Here is a 23,546-nt window from a genome sequence, read left to right on the forward strand (position 1 = left end):
ATGTCTGAGAGGGTTGGATTTTGCGTGGGAAGAATGGCCGGTGTGTGAGGCGACGCGTGTGGGTTTATTGGCTTGACTGAGCCGTGCCGCCGCGGGTGCGTGCTTGGAAACATCACGTGGTGCTCCGCAAAGAGACACGAGTTTTATCTGTCGGTCGGGATTAAAATGAAAAAGGTGGAACCGCCAACGGGGGGGATGCGGGGGCCGCCCGGAATGCCCCGCAGTGAAGGACCGAGGCAGCCGTGAAGAGTTAGCCGGGCAGGGGAGGAAGAGCCAGTTCGTCTGGACAGAGTGAGGGCTGCCCACAAAAAAAAAGAGCGAAAATCTACAAATAGGAATTTTTTAAGTATAAAAAAATATGATGACCGTTTACATTTAAAAAAAAAGGTCCTGTCATGCCGGTAGCTCTAAAGGAACTTATCGGTTAAATATAAAGGACGTGGATTTCTGTATATGTATGTAAGTATGTATGCATGCGTGTTTCTGCATCTGTAAGTGTGTATTTATGCATGCATGTGTGTACACACACATGCATGTGTGTATGTATGTGTAGGTGTGTGTTATTGCATGTCTGTGCACACATGTGTGCACATGTGCACTGTGTGAGTACATGCGCATGAACACGTGTACGCACACATGTGTGCGTGTGGTATGTGTGCACAGACATGTGTGCATATGTGTGTAGGCATGTGCACGTGTGTGTGGATAATGTGTATGCACAAGTGCATGCACATGTGTGGTATGTGTGCACATGAGTGTGCATGTGTCTGTGTGTGCACATGTGCATGCATTTGTGTGTGGGTACATGTGTATGCACATATGCATGCACGCATGTGCACACGTGTGCATGTGTGAAAGTACATGCACATGTGTGCATATGTGTGCACATGTGTATGGGTACGTGTGTGCATGTGTGTATGCATGTGTGTTTGGTGTGTGCACGTGTGTGTATGTGTGCATATGTGTGTGAGTATGTACCCACGTGTGTGCACATGTATGCATGTGTATGTACGTGTGCATGTATGCAGTTGTCTTCCTCCACTGAAAGACAAACTATTTTTTTAGCTGCGTTAAAACTCCCATAACATAGAAGCAAACATCACGCATGTGAAGGAGAGCAGCCCAGGGGGTTTGCATTCCCCACGATGGGCGGCCACCACCTCTGTCTAGTTCTGGAATGTTCTCCTCCCCCCAGCAGGACACCCCGGGCCCTTTAAACAGCCGCTCCCCGTCCCCAGTCCCAGCAGGCTCTTGGGGGTGACCACCCCGTGGATTTTTCCTCCGCGACAGCCGTTCCCCTTTGCTCTCAACAAGCCACTCCCTCTCCGCTCTCTCACAAGACCCCGGTTTGGTTTCGCTGGCCCTGCCCCCACCCGGGGGATCAGCCCGGCAGGTCGGTCCGTCCCCGTGTCCTGGTGGCCGAGCTGCAGACTTGGGAGGCTGTGTGGGAAGAGGCAAAGCCAGAAAGTCACAGGGAGAAAACTCCTTCCTGCTGGGAACGCTATCTTGACTGCATGATGCCGGAGCTGCAGCAGCCACTTTGTGACGATGAGGCACACTATAAGACGAGGCCGCATCACCGTGTCGGAAGACGTCAGTGCCTGTGCTCACCCCTCGGTTCTTTATCTGGGTGGGTTGCCTGAATTCCCTTGTGTGCATCGCTGCTGTAGATGTTCCCTGAGACCTGGGCAGGAGGAAGAAGTGTTCACCACCTCTGAGTCTCCCCAACTCCTCCCGGCCGTTTGTGCCCACGCGCCAATATGCTCCACGGCCGGAGGTATTCCTCCTCGCCAAACGGCCGCAGGCAACTTGGCACAGGGTCTGGTGTGGTCCGAGGCTCTGGTCTGGGCCTCACGTGTTCCTCGTGGCACCCCTGTCTGGTCAGGGTTAGGGTTCGCGGGCTTAGCGCCCGGGGCCGGGGAAGCGCCCGCCGGGCAGAGGCACTGACGAGGTCCAGGCGTGCGGACCTGCGCCCCGCCGTGCCCCTTGTGAGACTTGAACCTCCTCAGAACCCCTGAGGGACACCGGACCTCCCGTATATTTGTTCGTTCCTTTTGGCACAAGGCACGACGAGGCGCTGTTCGAAAGCCCCCACGCTATTCCTCTCCTTCTTGGGGGAGAGATGCCGCTTTTTATGTTTTATTCGGCAGCCCCATAAATTGCCTTTTCGCACGCGGCTGAACTCCCACGTGCATTCCGGTCCCGGCCCGAAGCCGCTTCCCTTTCCGATCTCTCCTACTACGTAGCCTGGTCTCTCTCCCTTTTTTCCGGCCATCCGTCTGCCAGCCGTGCGCTTAAGCGGAAGCCCTTTTAAGCCCTGACGCATCTGCTGATAGAATGCTCCGGCGAGGCGCGGCTGCAGCCCCCGAGGCGCCTCCCTCCGCCCGGCCCGCCCCAGCACACGTGTTTATAATCATTTGAGCCCCGCGCGACCCGTCGCACCAGCCCCCGTCAGCTCTGCAAGCCCGAGCTGCTTCCCATCGCTCTCCGGGTGTCCCGAACGCCGGATTTTAAATTGCATTTTTCTTTTTTTCCCTCTAGAATTCTTGGCTCCTTTCTGATCTGTTTTCTTTTTCTTTTTTTTTTTTTTTTACTCTCTCCCCCTGCCGTGTACATTAATTTCCTTTGTTTTATGCATGTTGGGGACTCAGGTTTTCTCGCAAGAATTCCGTCTTACAGAGACGGCAGACAGAAGTAATAAAAGACGGGGTGGGGGAGAGGGGTGGCTTTCTGAATGGGGAGGAGGAGAAAAAACAAAAATAGAACGAGAGACAGAGAGAGGGAAGGGTTCTCGAGGATCTGGCCGCGCCGTGACTCACGCACGTGTCTTAAAAACGTGCCGCTGTTTTAGGTTTCTCAAATGCAGTGTTTTTTGCAAGCGCGTGCACAATATTCCATGCATCCATACTCGGGGGTCTTTTGAGCCAGGGGTCCCCGGCCTTTTTTTGCACCAGGGAGTGCGTGCACGCGGAAGAGGATTTTTCCGGGGCCGGGGCTGGTTTGGGGAGCCCCGTTTTAAAACTCCCTTGCGATTCACGCCCGTGTCCTTTCTTGTAGCTACGCAACTCTGGGGAGCCGGCGATCGATGCCTTTGTGATCAATCGTGATCGCACGTCCACGGCTCTAATCGCTCTGGTTATATTGATCTCCAAGGGTGATGTGGGCCTGTTTTTGTTTTTGTTTTTCTTGTTTTTTTGTCCGGGACGGGGAGTGTTTTCTGTTCCTCGTGGCTTTTTGCACCGAATCGGAGTGCCCGGTCTCAGTGTTTGTGTTAGAGCCCTTCCCCACCACCACGCTGCTTTCAAACATACCCGGCGGATCCCCGCTGCCTGGAACAGGCTGTCCAAGGGGTCTCGTGTTTGCTTTCGTTGGCCCGAGACCCACACGGCCGTGCATTGGGACGCACGCTGCAACGCACAGAGGCGTGCACACGCAAACACACACACACACACACATGCATGCTGCTTCTTACTGCACGGGAAAAATCACGACGTGTTTATCAAAAAAAAAAAAGGAAAGAAAAGAAAAGAAAAGAAAAGAAAAATTCTCCCAGGGAGGACGAGAATTTGAGAGGTATTTCCTGCCAGTTACAATGGAAGAGAAAGCCCCACAGGCACAGCAGAAATGAGAGTCAAAAAAGAGACCCACTGTCCAAGGCGGAGACATCTGTGGATTGTGGTGGACCAAAAACATTGTGTGGGGAGACAGGCAGCAGCACAGAAATGGAAACTCCCTTTCCATGTTTTTTTTTTTTTTTAGACTAATTGAGTAGTCTTCGAGTGTGCCTCGTGGTGACAAAGTGGCTGCTACTGCTCCCAACATCCCTCCCTGAATATCCGCATTCCTAGCGCGAAGGAAGGGCTGTGGGGCCAAGCCCTCAGGCCTGGGTTACGCCCGGTGACGGGTTGGACAGCGTCCCCTCGCCAGTTATTTATATCAGCCTGGAATCTCAGAGTGAGGCCTCATTTGGAAAGAGGGTCTGTGCAGATGTCATTGGTTCTGCACCTCACAAGGTTTCTGCAACAAAGTGGAAAAAAAATAAATAAATAAAATAACATCCCTGGGGGGGAAAGAAAAAAAAAAAGTGCCCCGGAGCAAAAACGTCATTTAATTAGTTTTGAAGGTGGGTAGACAACGAAAGGGGCTGATGCCCGGGGAAGGGAGAGGGCTGTGCGCGCCGTGCGTTGCTCTGGGGGTGTAGACAAGAGCAAGCTGCACCAGCGGGGAAGGTGGGTGCCCAGAGAAAGCGGAAGGGAGGTGCTTCAACCTGGGGGGCAAGGCACCTGCCCAGGTGCAAGGCAGGACTGTCCGCGGCCGGGAGGGTTGCCCGAGGTGATGGGGAGAGCACGGACCAGTCTCCTTGGCTGTGGTGACCCATGACGCCAACACTACTGACACATTTATTATCTTACACATCGCCAGGTCGGAAGTCCACAAATGCATGTTATTTGTCTGAAATCGAGGTGTCCAGAGGGCAGCGTCCTTTCTGCAGGTTGCAGGGCAGAATGCATCCCTTGCTCCTTGCAGACCTGAGGGGCTGCGGCGTGCCGTGGCTCATGGAATCCTCCTGGGTCCTCACAACCAGCAGCAGAGAGTGCTCAGATCTCTCTCCGATCTGACCCTGCTGTCTGCTCCGTGTGAGATGCCTGTGTTGAGACTTACGGTCCGCTCACGTGACACACGGTCATGTCCCCTTTGCAGCTCCGTTAACTCGATTGTATTTGCACAGTCCCTTTCCCCCTCTGAGCTCACATGTGCGGCAGCCCCCAGGATTACGAAGTGGACACATGGGAGATGGAATAATGTCCCCAGAGATGTCCATGTCCTAATCCCATGTGGGAGACAGAATAATGTCCCCAGAGATGTCCACGTCCTAATTCCCTGTGGTAGATAGAATAACGTCCCCAGAGATGTCCACGTCCTGATCCCATGTGGTAGACAGAATGATGTCCCCAGAGATGTCCACCTCCTAATCCCATGTGGTAGACAGAATGATGTCCCCAGAGATGTCCACCTCCTAATCCCATGTGGTAGACAGAATAACGTCCCCAGAGATGTCCACGTCCTAATCCCATGTGGTGGACAGAATAATGTCCCCAGAGATATCCACGTCCTAATCCCATGTGGGAGACAGAATAATGTCCCCAGAGATGCCCACGTCCTAATCCCATGTGGTAGACAGAATAACGTCCCCAGAGATGTCCACGTCCTGATCCCATGTGGGAGACAGAATAACGTCCCCAGAGATGTCCACGTCCTAATCCCATGTGGTGGACAGAATAACGTCCCCAGAGATGTCCACGTCCTAATCCCATGTGGTGGACAGTATAAGGTCCCCAGAGATGTCCACATCCTAATCCCATGTGGTAGACAGAACAACGTCCCCAGAGATGTCCACGTCCTAATCCCATGTGGTGGACAGTATAACGTCCCCAGAGATGTCCACGTCCTAATCCCATGTGGTAGACAGAATAACGTCCCCAGAGATGTCCACGTCCTAATCCCATGTGGGAGACAGAATAACGTCCCCAGAGATGTCCACGTCCTAATCCCATGTGGTAGACAGAATAACGTCCCCAGAGATGTCCACGTCCTAATCCCATGTGGTAGACAGAATAACGTCCCCAGAGATGTCCACGTCCTAATCCCATGTGGTAGACAGAATAACGTCCCCAGAGATGTCCACGTCCTAATCCCATGTGGTAGACAGAATAACGTCCCCAGAGATGTCCACGTCCTAATCCCATGTGGGAGACAGAATAACGTCCCCAGAGATGTCCACGTCCTAATCCCATGTGGTAGACAGAACAACGTCCCCAGAGATGTCCACGTCCTAATCCCATGTGGTAGACAGAATAACGTCCCCAGAGATGTCCACGTCCTAATCCCATGTGGGAGACAGAATAACGTCCCCAGAGATGTCCACGTCCTAATCCCATGTGGTAGACAGAATAACGTCCCCAGAGATGTCCACGTCCTAATCCCATGTGGGAGACAGAATAACGTCCCCAGAGATGTCCACATCCTAATCCCATGTGGGAGACAGAACAACGTCCCCAGAGATGTCCACGTCCTAATCCTCAGACCCTGTGAATCTCTCACCTTACACGGCAAAAGGCTGTTTGCAGATGTGACCACATTAATCCTGAAAGGCGGAGATTTTTGTGCATCACCTGTGTGGGCTCGATGTCCACACAAGCGTCCTGTGAGAGGCAGGCAGGTAGGCGCGCCAGAGCCGGGGACGGACAGGTGAGGGTGGGAGCGAGGGTGCAGGGACTCCAGACAGAGGCCGTGCGCTGGGGAAGGCAGGTGGCGTCTGGTTGCTCACAGGTCTGCGGCTGTTCCCCGCGTCCGGGTTTGCGGACAGGTATAAGAGACTCAACCTGTGACCGCGGCGGCACCCACCGAGCATCCAGCACGGCATCGTTTAAGGGCAGCACGGAAAACAAATATCACAGAACAGAAACAAGGCAGGTGCCCTCTGGGAAAAGCAGAATCGAAACGTAGCAGCTGCCGAATTTAGCCAAATAAACGAGCAAACAGAAAAGCGCTAGTTCTTGGCCAGGCGGAGCGGACACTTTTATTATTATTATTTTTTTTTAAGCCAGTCCTGTGTTTGCAGATAAAAGGCAAACCGGAAAAAAAAAGTCTTGGTGGGTAAAGGCGCCCACCCAGACCTCCTCCTTAACCGGTAAGTAGCTGCCTCCGTCTGAGATTCCCTTCTTAGGTGCGCTGACACGCTTTGGCTCCCGAGTTGGGGGCTTCTCGGGATTCGCCTCGATTTGCTGAGTTCTTCTCCGCCCGGGCTCCAGGAATGGAGCAGGGTTTGGCCGCCTCGTGGTGGAAGAGACGGCGCTCGGGGTCACGCACACGGGTGTGGCTTTGCTGCGAGGCGTGTCCCCTTCCGGCGCAACCTGGGGCCCGCCGTGCCTGCAGCCGGCCCCTCGGAAAAGCCGCCGCGGCGAAACCAGCGTGCCACGCTCCTCTCTGCTCAGGGCGGCGGGGTTTGAAAAAAAGCAACTGGGGCCGTGTGGGGTACGTGAAGCTCGAAGACATCGTCGCGCTCAGGGGAAAAAGAAGACGGAGCCGAAGACACGCCAACCGTGGGATCCCGTGAACACGGCGTGTGCAGAACGGGCAAATCCCCAGGCGCAGGAGGTGGGGTCGTGGGTGCAGGGGCTGGGGAGGGGGATGGAGGGGTGGCTGCTTACAGGCACCCTTTTGACGGGGGGGTGGGGGAGGCGTGAGAATAGTCCGGAACAAGACACAGGTGCAGGTGCACACAAGCAGGCGTCTACACTGGCTATAGAAAGGTGGATTGTGCGTCCCGTGAATCTCGTGTCAGCGAATGGAACAAAAGGTCCGCTTCTGCCGGGTGCCCTGGCGCCCCCCACCCCCCGTGCCCAGCCGTGGCCCCTCTAATTCTCGGCCGGGATTTGTCTCTGACGACCGGAACGCGAGGTGCAGAGACGCCCGTTTTCCAAAAGCCGTGCAAAGAACGCTACGGAGAGGGGCGGGGTGTCGTCCTGCCTGCCCCGGAGCCGTGCCCCCCCCCGGAAGAAGACACAGCCGGGGCCCCCACATCGGGGCGTGCAAATAAATACTACACGGTTGTGGTTTCCGAGGTGGCCGGAGTCTTGCGTTTCTCTTCGCTGGGATCATCCCAGGCCGGGCAGCCAACGGGAAAGGGAGGGGAAAAAAAAAATACAGCCCAAACACAGAAAGGTATTTCTCTTTCCTTGTAATCCCGGCTGCAAGCGGATTTAATGGCCCCGTTCCTGCGGGGCAGAATGAGGTCCTTATGCAACGAGCCACAAGGTGCCTTTGTGGAGCTCGTTGTTCTCCCGTAATGAGGAAAAGGGCTCGGGTCGGGCCGGGCCATCTGCGGCTGATTAGCATCAAACGCTGCCTGCCTGCCCGGGGCGGGCTCCGAGATCGATGGTTAACTGCCCGGTCCGGTGGGGTGGCCTGCGTGTCCGTGCGGTTTTTACGTTCCACGACTTGGGTTGCAAATGACTGCCCAGAGCGGCAGGGAGAACCGGACAGCTGGAGTGTTGTTTCCCTCCCAGAACGGTGGTCTCACTACCGTCATCCCTCCGGGGTCCAGGGAGAGACACGCGGCCGTCTCTGGTGGTTAGTCAGGGGCCACGTGGACGGCCCACGTGTGGGTGATCGCCATGCAGCCACGAGGTCCCAGGGGAGAAGGGGCCACCGGGGAGGGGCAGGGAGGTGGGGAGGGAGGGGGGGTGGGGACTGGCAGGGGTGGGGCACACTCCCACACACGTGGCCCCGGCCCAGAGCCTGCACAGGGCATGCACATTCATACATATGCATATAGACAGATACACAAATACAGGTGGAAATGTGCAAGTATAGATAAAAATATGTGGATGTATAAAGATAGATAAATATAGATAAACATAAATATACACATATTAATATGTGTGTATAAATATATGATACATAAAATGTGTATAAAATGTAAATATATGAAACATGTATATATAAACACATAAATATGTACAGATATATAGATATGTACAAATATATAGATGAAAAGTAAATACAATTATAAATATATAAATGTATAAACATATAAATATATAAATGTATAAATATGTATAAATATGTGTCAATATGTATAAATATATATGAATATATAAATATATAGCTATATAAAATAGGAATATATGAGTATGTATATATAAATACATAAATATATAATATATAAATACATAACATAAATATATAAATATGTATAAATATATATGAATGTATAACTATATATGGCATAAATATATAAATACATAAATATGTATAAATATACATGAATATATAATATAAGTACACAAACATATAAAAATGTGCAAATATATAAATATATACATATAAATATATAAATATGTATAAATGCATAAATATATAATATACATAAATATGTGTAAACATATAAATATGTATAAAAATGTATGAGTATATAAGTATATGCAATATAAATATATAAATACATAAATATGTTTATATAAACATATATAAATATGTATAAATATAAAAGATGTATAAATATATATGAATATACAATATAAATACATAAACATATAAACATGTGCAAATATAAAAATATATACATATAAATATATAAATATGTATAAATACATGTAAATATATAAATGTGTATATGCATGAATATATAAATATATACAATATAAATATATACATACATAATTATGTATAATTATTTAACGTAAATATATAAACACATAAATATATGTACACATAAACATGAATGTGCATAAACATATATGAATACATATAAATATATAAAAATGTATGTATCAGGAGCAAATACAAACATAGCCTACACTATAAAAAGAGAAGACCACGGCATCGCCCTGTCCGACAGGTACATTTGTAAGGTGCAGCACAACGGAGACCGAGTGATATGCAGCTGTGAGCAGGTTTACAGCCGTCTCTCTCTCTCCTTTCCCACGTGGGAAAGCCCACCTGTCCCACGTGGGAAAGCCCACCTGCCCCACGTGGGAAAGCCCACCTGTCCTAAAGGCGCGCTGAGCCGCACCGGCTTGTCCGTGCTGCCGCTGCAGCGGGTGTCTGATGGTGCGGAGACTGGCCGTGGCCCCCGCCCGGGCGCCAGGAGCCTTCCCTGGACGCAGGGTGGCAGGACCTGGGCACACTGCAGCCTGCCCCTGTCCCCCCAGGAACTGTGACACGAGCCACCCGCTCAGCTGGCTTTGCTGCTGGGATCGATATCTCTGCGCCAGTGAGTCCCACGGCCTGACCGCTCGGTGTGTGAGGAAGAGGGGGGACAAGAGACAGACGGCTTTTCCCAGAGATGCCCACTCAGCATGCCCGATGCCCGTCTGTGGACTTTGCACATGAAACACAAATGATGGCCAGGAGGAGACACGTGACCAGCTCAAGGACACAGGACCACTGGATAGCAGAGACCACGCATGCCTCAGTTTCTCTTCCTCCTCCTGTCATCCTCGTTGGAGATTGGCCACTGTGTCCTCCTCTGCCATGCTCGGGGGTCCCTACCCACCACGTGGGCATTTAAAGTGATGCCCCTCCGAGACTGCCCCCGACATTTCCCGTCGACCCACTCGTGTTCTGTGTTGGTGGCTGTAGAGTCCTGGGTGGCATGAAGCTCTTTTTTTTTTTTTTTTTTTCTGAGACAGAGTCTCACTCTGTCGCCCGGGCTAGAGTGCCATGGCGTCAGCCTCGCTCACAACAACCTCAGACTCCTGGGCTCAAGCGATCCTCCTGCCTCAGCCTCCCAAGTAGCTAGGACTACATGCATGCACCACCATGCCCGGCTAATTTTTTCTCTATGTATTTTTAGTTGGCCAATTAATTTCTTTCTATTTTTAGTAGAGACGGGGTCTCGCTCTTGCTCAGGCTGGTCTCCAATGCCTGACCTCCAGTGATCCTCCTGCCTCGGCCTCCCAGAGCTCTGGGATGACAGGCGTGAGCCGCCGCACCCGGCCAGCCTAAAGCTTCCTGACAACCGAGACAAAGTGTGAAGGGCAGGATTTGCGTGTCCCCAAAGCTCTCGTGTCAAGCCCGGACTCAGAGCCGTGTGTGAGAGGTACTGCCCATCACTGAACTCACCCCCGGCCATGCCGAGTGGAGATCTGGGTCCCACCTGCACCCGGCCAGGTAGATGGTGGGCAGAAGCTTTGCAATGGTGCCCAGAATATAGAGAAACGACACCAAAACAGCAGCAGTGCACGGTAAAATCAAGGCGCCTTGACCATGCACCTGCTTCGGGGCACAGGGCTCCATGGTGGCCCATTGGAGGTGTGGGGATCCCTCTCTGGGGCCTCCCATTCGCCTTCCTTCTGCCTTCACTGTCCTGCTCATGTTTCACAACAAACAAACGCACCAAGCCTCGCTCTGCAACTTTGTTCTCAAACTGACTCTTGGATACTTTGGATTACACACCTTGAATGAGGTCCATCGTGGTGTTTGTGCACTTATTTATTTTGAGACAGAGTCTCACTCTGGTGCCCAGGCTAGAGTGAGTGCCGTGGCATCAGCCTCACTTACTGCAGCCTCCAACTCCTGGGCTCAAGCGATCCTCCTGCCTCAGCCTCCCGAGTAGCTAGGACGACAGGCATGTGCCACCACCATGCCCGGCTAATATTTTATATATATATATTTTTTTTTAGTTGACCAATTAATTTCTTTCTATTTTTTTAAGTAGAGACGGGGGTCTCGCTCTTGCTCTGGCTGGTCTCGAACTCCTAAACCCGAGCGATCCTCCCGCCTCAGCCTCCCGGAGTGCTGGGATGACAGGTGTGAGCCGCCACGCCCGCCTAGCCTCGATCACTTCGTTCCCAGTTCCCTAATCTTTCCCAGAAGTGCAGGGGTGGGGGGGGGACATCTCTGTGGAGTGGCCGGAGCTGGCTGCCTTCGTTCCTGGAATCTGCTGCAAGAAGGTGCCACAGACCAGGTGGCTTACAGAGACAGAAACGCATGTCTTCATCGTCCTGGAGCCCAGAACCGTGAAATTCTGCAGGTGTGAGTTAGCGAGGCTGCCGTCCTTCCGAACTCTCTAGGGAAGGAAGGGGGGCTTCCCGGCTCCTTCCTTGGCTCGTGCCCGGTGCATCACTGCAATCCCTGCCTCTGTCCTCCCCTCACTTCCTTCCCCCCTTGCCTCTCTGTCTCTTCTTCTAAAGGCACCGGTCACGGCGTGTAGAGCCCACCCTCGCTGCAGCGTGGCCTCGTGTTAAGTAACGACCCCGGCAATGACCGTATGTGCAGGAAACGTTGCATTCTGAGGTCCCGGGGGTGAGGACGGCCACGGATATTTGAAGGGGCGAGACACATGTCAATGCGGCAATGGTAGGCCGGCTTTGCAACCCCTGCAGAGAGGACAGAGGACGGGCAGCAGCCGCCCACGGAGCCCGCCCAGGCCCTGGGAGGTGCAAAGCACCCAGAGACAGGGAAGGGGGGGGAGACAGAGAGAGAGACGGACAGAGAGAGATGGACAGAGAGAGACGGACAGAGAGAGACAGACAGAGAGAGACAGAGAGAGAGAGACAGACAGAGAGAGACGGACAGAGAGAGATGGATAGAGAGAGACGGACAGAGAGAGACGGACAGAGAGAGACAGATAGAGAGAGACGGACAGAGAGAGACGGACAGAGAGAGATGGACAGAGAGAGACGGACAGAGAGAGATGGATAGAGAGAGACGGACAGAGAGAGACGGACAGAGAGAGACGGACAGAGAGAGACGGACAGAGAGAGACGGATAGAGAGAGAGGGAGAGAGAGACAGGGAAAGAGAGAGACAGAGAGGGAGAGAGAGAGAGAGAGGGAAAGAGAGAGAGAGACAGAGAGAGGGGGAGAGAAAAAGAGAGAGGGAGAGAGAGGGAGAGGGAAAGAGAGAAGGAGGGAGAGGGAGAGAGAGAGAGAGAGAGGAAGAGGGAGGGAGAGAGAGAGGGAGAGGGAGAGAGAGAGAGAGAGAGAAAGAGAGAGGGAGAGAGAGGGAGAAAGAGAGAAAGACTGAGAGAGAGGGAGAGGGAGAGAGAGAAAGAGAGAGAGGGAGAGAGAGAGAGGGAGGGAGAGAAAGAGAGAGAGGGAGAGAGGGGGAGAAAGAGAGAAAGACAGAGAGATAGGGAGAGGGAAAAGAGAGGGAGAGGGAGAGAGAGAGGGAGAGGAAGAGGGAAAAGAGAGAGAGAGGGAGAGAGGGAGAGAGAGGGGGACAGGAGAGACCGTCTCTGAGGCATGCACTGGCACGCTCACAGCCCCTTGTGGGGGGGAAAGGAAGCGGCCACGGGTCTGAGCCCCGGAGCGGCGGCCTGCCGCGTGCTGTCCGACGACCTGCGTCCAGTGTCATCGTGGCACCGACACTTTCTGCCTCTCGGGCGCGGCACTGGGGAGGGTTTCGAGGTGCATCGGTGCAGGGCAGCGTGCAATGCACGAGGACTCGCGTTTTCGCCGCTAACAAGCGCTTGCAGGGGCGCACGCCGCACCCCCCTTCGCATCCGAGCCGCAGGGCGCCCGGCCTGCCCTTGCACCCTCCGTGGACGGAAAGCAGCTGGTCCAGCCCCCGCCGCCGCCCCCAACCCGGGCCGCTCTCTCTCTCTCTCTCTGGGTATCTCTCCTTTCACGGGTGGTGACCCTGTCCCTTCCGGGGGGCGATTACTCCCGCCAAGACGGGATCTCGTCCCGGACGCTGGCCTCCTTCCTGAGTGTCCTCCCGTCTGCCCCGAGCTCGAGGCGGAAAATTGGGTCCTTGGCAGTCAGTTCATACACGGAGACTCCATGCGAGCCTAACCATGCAACGGGGAGCGGCGAGCCGGGCAGCCAAGTGCACGCAAGAGCTTTAAAATGCACGGAGGGTTGCGGCAGCCCCGGCTCGCCATGGGCGCTTTCTCGCCCCCCGTGCAGACTGCTGAGGAGCTGAATAAATGAGGCACATCTCCGCTCTGCGGCGTTATTCGGCCGAACGTGTGTGTCGGTCCTGCCCGCCCACCCTCCCGTGCCACGATGAACACCCTTCCCGGAGACCCTTCCGTCCGTACACACGCACGCATTGCCGGCTGCACGCTCTCGCCGTGACAAACATTTGCCCTGACACCTATTATATTTAGCGACACGGAGATCTCCTTTTTCCATTATAATGGGGACTTGCAGGCCGGCCGCTCCCGCCCGGCTGCTGAATATTAACGGATCACAGCGCTCGGGCGTGTGGGTGGGTGGGTGGGTGGGTGAGCCGGCCAGAGAGCGAGCGGATGGCTCGCCTGCCTTCTCGAAACGCAGGGAAATCTGGGGCTCGGATGTGCTGCTCTTTGGCTGGTGGGGCTCTCAGATCGAGTCAGCGGGTGTTTTCAGGAGGTTGGTCGGGCCTCACTTTAAGAAAAAAAAAAACATGCACCGTGTGTTGCCCGTCGACCTTATTCCTTTGTACGGAGATGGCGGGGGTCTCAAAGCAAAAAAATGAAAACGCTTTATGTTGAGTTTCTCCCGGAGAGCACCTGGCTCGTGTCCTGCAATCTCAGCAAAGAGCGCCCCGGTGGCTTGCATTTATTATTTTAATTCTGCCCCACTCCATCCCTGCACATACGCCCTCTCTGTGGCCGCGGTTTCAAGTTTCTCATCCCGGGAGGCTGTCCGTTGTCTTTCCGCCTCGCCGGCTCGCTTCCGGAGCCCTCTCCAACTCCCGCGTGTCGACCTCCCCAAATGCTCACGCCGCCCCGCGCCCCCCGACAGGTTAGCTCTTTGGAGGGAGCGGCTCTGCTTGAACGTGGCCTCATCTCAGGCTACGGACAGCAGCAGCGGCCGCGGGAACGTGGGCACCGGCTGATGAGGCCGTACGGAGTCTCGCTGCTCCGGGGAAGGAGGTGATTGGAATCGTCTCTCTGATGACCAGGCGAGAACACAGTGACGTTGCAAACCTTGAGCAGGGCAAGCACCTGGCCCGTGCGGGTGGCCAGACATCAGCCACTTAGAGAATCGCACTGAGCAGAGGCTCACGCGTGTAATGCCAGCACTCTGGGAGGCCGGGGCGGGAGGTGGAGACCAGCCTGAGCAAGAGCGAGACCCCGTCTCTACTATAAATAGAAAGAAATTAATTGGCCAACTAATATATCTATATCTATATCTAGATAGATAGATAGATAGATAGAAAAAATTATCCAGGCATGGTGGTGCATGCCTGTAGTCCCAGCTACTCGGAAGGCTGAGGCAGGAGGATTGCTTGAGCCCGGGAGTGTGAGGTTGCTGTGAGCCAGGCTGACGCCACGGCACTCACTCTAGCCTTGGCAACAGAGTGAGACTCTGTCTCAAAATAATAATAAAAAAAAATTGTTTGCTTAAAAAAGTTCAAGATGGCCAATTTTACGTTATGTGGGGTCCTAGCACCTCTTGTGTTATCCTGGATGGAGCTGGAGCCCATTCTCCTAAGGGGAGCGTCCCAAGAATGGAAAAACAGGCACCACACGGACTCACCAGCAAATTGGCATTAACTGACCAGCACGTAAGCGCACAGATAGGAATAACGTTCATCGGGTGCGGGGCAGGTGGGCGGGGGAGGTGGGATCGGGCGTATTCACACCTAACGGGTGCCGTGTGCACCGTCTGGGCTAGGGACACGCTTGAAGCTTCGACTCGGGTGGGGCAAAGGCAATATATGCAACCTAAACATTTGCACCCCTGTAAATATGCTGGAATTTAAAAAAAAATTTTTTAAATACTAGAAATTTAAAAACTATAATAATGTTCTTCCTAAAAAAAAAAAAAAAAAAACTCTACAATTAAAAATTTTACAGTTGAGATAAATAAGCGTCAAGCGGACACCCAAGCGGACGGGGAAATAGGTGTGTCCGGCTACACCCGGGCCGGGCTGGGACACGCCGAGGTCACGCAATGCCTCCTTGCCCCCCTCACCCGTCCCCGGTCACTCTCGTTGGGTCATTTGTCAGGGAACGGCACTCTTTAGGCAAAGACTGCGTCGAGCTCCTCCCCACATTTGGGGCGATTCTTTCTCTTTCGGCGGCACCATAAAATGTTTGGGGACTCCCTCTCCGACGTTTCTCATGAGCCCCATTCCCGTTTTTCAGGGAGGGGGACCACCTCCCTCCTCACTCAGCTGTCCCCGGAACAATATCCTTCTGCTGCACAAACTCGCCCTCCGCTGCTCCGATTTCTTTTCTTTCTTTCTCTCTTTTTTTTTTTTTTTTTTGTTATTTCATGTTAATTTCCTTGATATTCAAAAATATGCCTGAGACTCAGTTTAATTTGAATTTTGCCTGCAGGTAACCGCGGAGGACCCAGGGCCGTTCCCAGGGGCGCCGGGGAAGGCAGGAGCGGAGCCGTGGGGCAGGGGCAGGGCGGCATGAAGCGTGTCTTCCCGCCAAAGCCCTCGGGGTCCGCAGAGCTCCGAGGAGTCAGGAACTCTTGGGGGAGCTCGAGCTGTCCCCCGGAGCGGAAGAGGGTCCGTGAGGATCTGCGTTCTTCTCCAGGGAGGAGGCGTTTTGTGGAGGAGGTGGGGGGAATTGATCACAGAGACCAGAGGTCTGGGAGATGCAGGCTGAGATCTGCAGGGCTGTGACCCACCCACTGGGGCCGCAGTCTGTAGGGTCCGATCCAGGGCATCGGGATTCGGAGGCTGGGACTCCTGGGGGCTGGGCAGAGTGGGTTGCTTTCATGGTGCTAGGGTTCCCAGGTGGGAGACCCGCAGAGTTGGGAACTGTAGGGCTGGACCGCACAGGGTTAGAGCATTCTGCGTGGTTCAGGGACCCAGACGGGTGGCACCCACACGGATGGGTTATATGTACTGCACTGGGATCCGCCGTTTGGGGGGGGGGTCGTGTTTTAGAGCCTACAGGATTGGAACCCCGTGAGTTTGGAAACCGTCTAGTCGGGTCCATGGAGGTGGGCCGTTCATTTCAGGTCCAATGAGTGACATGTTTAGGGGCGCAACCTATATAATTTGGACCCGTAAAACTGAGTGTCACGGGGTCAAGTCCGTATTTGGGGACGATTCCGCCAAGGCAACGGGAATGAGCAGGTTTGAAAGTGTCTCGTTCTGAAGAAAAAGGGTGACCTGTTCACCGAGACCTACTATTCATAATCCATCCTACACACCGCGGCCCCCATCTGGACATTCTCCTTAAATCACCCGCGGCCTCTTTGTTGTAAAACATCGATACGTTGGTGACCTTTTTGTCATCATACTGAAAGTATTGGCCGGGCGTGCTGGCTCACGCCTGTCATCCCAGCACTCTGGGAGGCCAAGGCAAGAGGATCGCTCAAGGTCAGGAGTTCGAGACCAGCCTGAGCAAGAGCGAGACCCCCGTCTCTACTATAAATAGAAAGAAATTAATTGGCCACCCAAAAATATATAGAAAAAATGAGCCTGGCATGGTGGCGCATGCCTGTAGTCCCAGCTGCTGGGGAGGCTGAGGCAGGAGGATCGCTTGAGCCCAGGAGTTGGAGGTTGCTGTGAGCGAGGCTGACGCCACGGCACTCTAGCCCTGACAACAGAGGGAGAGTCTGTCTCAAAAAAAAAAAAAAGAAAAAGAAAAAGAAAGAAAGAAAGAAATAATTATGCTCAAAGCTTTTCTTTCTAGACTTTCTAGTTATTTTTTCAACAGATATCTACCAATCACCTCGTCCCAGATACTTGGATGTCCGTGAGTCAATCGACAATCCTTGCGGAACCGATTTCATGGCTGGGTTTGCACAAATGAAGAAGGAGATTGTATTGCGAAAATGTTTGCTGGTCACCTCCAAAATACCAGGTGTCTGTGCAGGTACCTGGGTGTATCTTTGAACTAGTCATCCATCCTCACTGAGCTGACATCTCAGTGGGTGCAACAGAAATATTGAGGTGAGGAACACCGATCTAAGTCAGAAAGTAATATGAGTTACGGAGAAAATAAATCGAGAAGCGGCCACATTGGGAGCGTTGGGGCAAGAAGTGAGTGAAAGCTTCACATGGGGTTGCAGGACAGGCTTCACTGCGAAGGTGGATTTGAGCAAAGACCTGAAACAGGTGAGGAAGTGAGCCATGAATCTGGGGTGCACCTGCAAGAAAGGGCAAAGCCGGTGCAAATGTCCTGGGGTAGGGGGATCTCTGGAACAGACAGGAAGTGCCAAGAAGGGTGGAGCAGCTGGGGTGAGGTGGGTGAGGGGTAGAGGGGTAGCAGATGAACTCAGGGTAGGAGCAAGGCACTGCATCACGGGGTTATATCTGGCCAGGGAAGATCTTTGTCAATTACTCTGGGTGAGAAGGTCCCCCTAAGAAGAGCTCGACCCATAGTAGCATCCTCCGATCACATTTTTAAAGGAGCACACTGAATGCTTGGCTAGAAACTGACCAAAGCAGGTGCAGGAAAGCTAGGCAGGAGCCTCTCCTATGGCCTCCCACAGCAGTTCAGACCACAGAGACGTCAGGGAGAGTCAAGTTTGGGATCTGGGTAGGTAAGGAAATCCAGCAAGGCATGTCAGAATATTCCAACTTCCTCTCCCTGCCCACTGAACATCTGGAAGGATAGAGTTGCCATTGATTGGGACGGGGAGGATTTGGGGCATAGGAGGTGTGGAGGGGGAAATAGGGGGATTTCTGCTTGGGGGTGTTAGGCGTGTGATGCCTCTTGGACAAGGTTTCAAGACTGGAGTTCAGGAGAGGGATCTGAGCAAGAGTCGTGCACGTGGGCATCACCAGCACGTATGTACCTAAATCCAAGAGGATGAATGAAGGTAGATTAAGGTGTGAACACAGACAGAAAACAGAAAAGGACCAAGGACTGAGCCTTGGGAACCTCCGTGATTAAGAGGTGGGGGAGAAAGAAGAAGAAGGAGAAGAAAGAGGATGAGGAGAATGAGAAGGAAGAAAAGGAGGAGAAGGGGAAGGAGGAAGAGGAAGAGGAGAAGGAGAAGAGGAGGAGGAAAAGAAGAGGAGGAGGAGAAGGAGATGGTAAAGGAGAAGGAGGAAGCGGAGGAGAAGGAGGAGGAGGAGAAGGAGAAGGAGGAAGTGGGGGAGGAGGAGAAGAAGGAGGAGGGGGAGGATAAAGAGGAGGAGGAGAAGAAAAAGGAGGAGGAGGAAGAGGGTGAGGAGGAGGAGAAGGAGAAGAAGGAGGAGAAGGAAGAGGAGGGGGAGGAAGAGGGGGAGGAGGAGGAGGAGAATGAGATGGAAAAGGAGGAGGAGAAGGAGGAGGAGGAGGAGGAAGGGGGAGGAGGAGAAGGAGAAGGAGGAGGAGAAAGAGGAGGAGGAGGAAGAGGGTGAGGAGGAGGAGAAGGAGGAGAAGAGGAGGAAGAGGAGGAAGAGGGGGAGGAGAAGAAGGAGGAGGAGAAGGAGGAAGAGGGGGAGGAGAAGAAGGAGGAGGAAAAGGAGGAGGAGAAGAGGAGGAGTGGGAGGACAAGGAGGAGGAGGAGGCGAAGGAGCAGGAGTGGGAAGAGAAGGAGGAGGAGGAGAAGGAGATGGAAAATGAGAAGAAGGAGGAGGGGAGGAGGATGAGCAGAAGGAGGAGGAGGAGGGGAGGAGAAGGAGGAGGAGTGGGAGGAGAAGGAGGATGAGGAGGAGGAGGAGGAGGAGAAGGAGGGGAGGAGAAGGAGGAGGAGAAGGAGGAGGAGAAGGAGGAGGAGGAGGAGTGGGAGGACAAGGAGGAGGACAACGAGGAGGAGGGGGAGGAGAAGGAGGAGGGAGAGGAGAAGGAGGAGGAGGAGGAGGAGATGGAAAATGAGAAGGAGGAGGAGGTGGATAAAGAGGAAGAAGAAGGAGGAAGAAGGAGAAAGAAGGCTCTCCAGGAGGCTGAGCAGGTGTTTGGAGAGGGCAGGGTCCGCAGCCAAGGGGAGGAAGTATTTCCAGGATGGGGAGGTGCTCAGGGGCGTGTGGAACGACTGAGGACCATGGGATATAACAGAGTGAGGACGTCTGTTGACCCCACCAGGAGCCTTTCCAATGGAACCACGGAGGTGGAAACCTGGCTGGGCATAAAATGAGAGAGCAGAGCAGAGGACACTTGGAGACAGGTGGCAGGGATGAGTGTCTCCTTGCCCAGGCGAGAAGAGGGATGAGAGGCAGCCGCAGGCCAAGTGGGTTGAAGAGACGGCCTCTGTGGGAAGGGAGAGAGGAGACGCTGCATACACACGGAAGGACAAGGTCCAGCAAAGAGGGGGCATCTGGTGATGGAGGCGAATGAGGAGAACGTGCTGGAGATGTTGTCTTCAGAGCAGGCGGGAAGGAAGAGTGCCTGGTATTCAAGAAGAAGGACCATGGGTCATTTCTCTGAGGTGATGCAGATGAGAGCTGACAGGCGCAGCGGCTGGCGGGTGGCTGGGTTGGTGGGCATTAGGGGTCTGCAGGCGTCTTCTCCTTGAATGTCACCAGCGTAAATTGAAGGAGGGCAGCGGGTGAGGCCGGAGGAGATGCGGGAGGTTGGAGGAGAAGACGGGAGTTACACGATACTCCAGGAGGAGAGGATAATGAATAGAAGGAAGTCAAGCATGGTTCCTGGGCAGCGGGAAGTGTCCCTTAGGGTTGGACGCCGTGGATTTGAAGTGAGGACAGTCAGGGTGCCCGTGGGATTTCCCCTGGCCATATTGAGCACTCAGGGTGCAGGAGAGGAGTGAGCAAAGACTTGGATTTTTCCAGAGTTGTGCTTTGGGCAAAGCAATTAAAGCAAAGCAAGAGTAGACATGGATGGGCCGGGCGCGGTGGCTCACGACTGTCATCCCAGCACTCTGGGAGGCCGAGGCGGGAGGATCGCTCGAGGTCAGGAGTTCAAGACCAGCTTGAGCAAGAGCGAGACCCCTGTCTCTACTATAAATAGAAAGAAATTAATTGGCCAACTAAAAATATATAGAAAAAATCATCCGGGCATGGTGGTGCATGCCTGTAGTCCCAGCTACTTGGGAGGCCGAGGCAGGAGGATGGCTTGAGCCCAGGAGTTTGAGGTTGCTGTGAGCTAGGCTGATGCCACGGCACTCTAGCCCAGGCAACAGAGTGAGATTGTGTCTAAGAAAGAAAGAAAGAAAGAAAGAAAGAAAGAAAGAAGGAAGGAAGGAAGGAAGGAAGGAAGGAAGGAAGGAAGGAAGGAAGGAAAGAAAGAAAGAAAGAAAGAAAGAAAGAAAGAAAGAAAGAAAGAAAGAAAGAAAGAAAGAAAGAAAGAAAGAAAGAAAGAAAGAAAGAAAGAAAAGAAAAAAGAAAAAGTAGGCATGGATGGAAGATGTGTGCAAGAAAGCAGCTGTAGGTGTTGTCCGCATGATGGGCAGAGGGTTGGGAGAGGTCATCAGGGAAGGGGGGGCAGGACATTTTGTCGGGGTATGAGTTTTCTATCACTGCTATAACAGGCAACCTCAGATTCAGTGGCTTTTAGCACGCACATTTATTATCTCATAGTTCCAGAGTTCAGATGTCCTAAAGTCAGGGCAGGATGGTCCCCCCTTCTGGAGCCTCTAGAAGACAGTCTGTTTGCTCAATTTTCCCAGCTTCTAGAGAAAGCATGTGATCCCTGGCCCAGGGCCCCTTCCTCCAGCTTTGAAACCTGAGCATCTTCCTTTTCTAACTCTAACCTCTGCTTTGCCCTGGCCTGCAATGGGGCGGTGTTTGGAGGTGGAGCCTTTGAGAAGGAGTTAGGCTCAGGTGCGGTGGGTCGTGAGGGTGGGGCTCTCCTGACGGGATCAGCATCCTCAAAAACCCGAGGAAGAGACAGCAGAGCTCCCTCCCTCCACCCACGAGAGGGCACAGCGAGAAGACGCCCGCCGTCCGCAAACCGGAAAGAGATCCCTCGCCCGGAACCGAACCTGCCCGCGCCCAGGTGGTGGGATATCCCAGTCTCCTGAAACGTGAGAAACAGGTGCGTGTTGTTTCAGTTGCCCGGCCCGCGGGATTTTTGTCATAACAGCCTGCAGAGAGCGAGGGAGGCCGCAGGCAGAGTATGATGATGAAACGCAAGAAACAGCCACAGACACGGAGGAGGAAGCTCGCCCGCGGGTTGTAGGCTCACACCTTCAGCTTGCGGAAGTAGGGATGGCGGCGGCGTCCTTCCTGCCTCCACGCCTGGCATGGCGGGAAGTTGGATCAAGCCCACTCTGCTTTCCGACACCATCATTCTTTTTTTTTATTTCTTTTATTTTTATTTATTTATTTTTTCCAGCATATTGTGGGGGTACAAATGTTAGGGTTACGTACATTGCCCTCTCCTCCCTCCCCTCTCGAATCAAAGCTTCAAGGGTGCACATTGCGTTCATTACGTATGTATGTACCCATCGTCTCCCAACCCACCTGCCCCGCAGAACTCTCCTACACTGCTGGTGGGGCTGCAAACTGGTTCAGCCTCTGTGGAAAGCAATGTGGAGATACCCCAAAGCCGACACAAGAGGATCTACCCTTTGATCCAGCAATCCCACGACTGGGCATCTACCCAAAAGAACAAAAGTCGCTCTGCGAAAAAGACACCTGCACTCGAATGTTTATAGCAGCATAGTTCACAATTGCAAAGCTGTGGAAGCAGCATCATCATTCTTTGACCCATTTCCCATGCCTGGGGGACTGTAGGTGACTTTGTGTGAGTGCCCCCGAAATCATAAAAGACACAGAGGAGGAGTGTGGCTCGAGTGTCCCCCAAATCATAAAAGACGCAGAGGAGGAGTGTGGCTCGAGCACCCCCAAAATCATAAAAGACGCAGAGGAGGAGTGTGGCTCGAGTGTTCCCCAAATCATAAAAGATGCAGAGGAGGAGTGTGGCTTGAGCACCCCCAAAATCATAAAAGATGCAGAGGAGGAGTGTGGCTTGAGCACCCTAAAATCATAAAAGACACAGAGGAGGAATGTGGCTTGAGCGCCCCCAAAATCATAAAAGACACGGAGGAGGAGTGTGGCTCGAGTGTCCCCCAAATCATAAAAGATGCAGAGGAGGAGTGTGGCTCGAGTGTCCCCCAAATCATAAAAGATGCAGAGGAGGAGTGTGGCTCGAGCACCCCTAAAATCATAAAAGACACAGAGGAGGAGTGTGGCTCAGGTGAGTGGATCGGGTTTGTGATGGCCTCAGGCACCTCTCTGTGGGTTAGAACACCCGTTCATTCATCCATTCATTCATTCACCCATCCACATTCAGTTGTTCATCCATTCGCACAACTGGCAGGTGCCGCCTGCTCTCATCTCGGTGAGTCCCTCCTTCCTTCCTTCCTTCCTTCCTTCCTTCCTTCCTTCCTTCCTTCCTTCCTTCCTTCCTTCCTTCCTTCCTTCCTTCCTTCCTTCCTTCCTTCCTTCCTTCCTTCCTTCCTTCCTTCCCTGTGGCTTCCTGAGCAAGCAGAGCTCAACCCGGGCAATTCCCCGGGCCAGCAGGCGGGGACGCGGAAGAGGAGACGTCCTTGGGAATCGAGGAGGAGGGGGGGACGGGTGTGTGTGTGTGTGTGGGGTGTGCCGTGCCTGTCACGGGCCGCACCGAGTGAGGAAGACAGCCTGTCCCCCGGCGGGCTGGGTTAACGAGGCAGGGAGCTCCGGGTCACGGCGTGACAGCACCAGACAGGGAGGTAGAGATTTTCTGTCTCTGAGAAACGCCGAGGCAAAACAAATTGACCTCCGTGGCGAGACGTCTCCCATCCGTGTGTGCTCCCTCAGCCCGGATTTCCAACCAGCACGACTTAAAAAAAAAAAAAAAATACATACATACACAAATAAGAATTTTTTATTTTTATTGTTTGGTCTGCTCAAGCAACGGAAGATTGCAAGGGCTTCCTTGTAAATGCACAGGGCTGCAGGGGCTGGGGCTGGGGCTGACCCCGTCTTAATGCGGGGATGTGGCCCTGATCGGGGGCTCCGTGCCTTCTTCCCGCCTCCCCAGACACGTCTGAGGGAGACAGCCCGCGCGCAGGGCGCCGGGGAGCAGGTGCAGGTGGGCTCCGCAGAGAGGCACTACCTGAACCAGCTCCCTGACACCACTTGGCTGCGATCCCCCTTCGAGACTCCTCGGGGGGGAGGAGGAAGGTTCCGGAGCAGACCCGGCGTTCTCCGAGTGCCGGGCTGTCACGCTCATCACGCCTGAGCGCGACGGGAGTAGAAGAAGACGCT

This window comes from Microcebus murinus, chromosome X, assembly GCF_040939455.1.
Source record: "Microcebus murinus isolate Inina chromosome X, M.murinus_Inina_mat1.0, whole genome shotgun sequence".
Lineage (NCBI taxonomy): Eukaryota > Metazoa > Chordata > Mammalia > Primates > Cheirogaleidae > Microcebus > Microcebus murinus.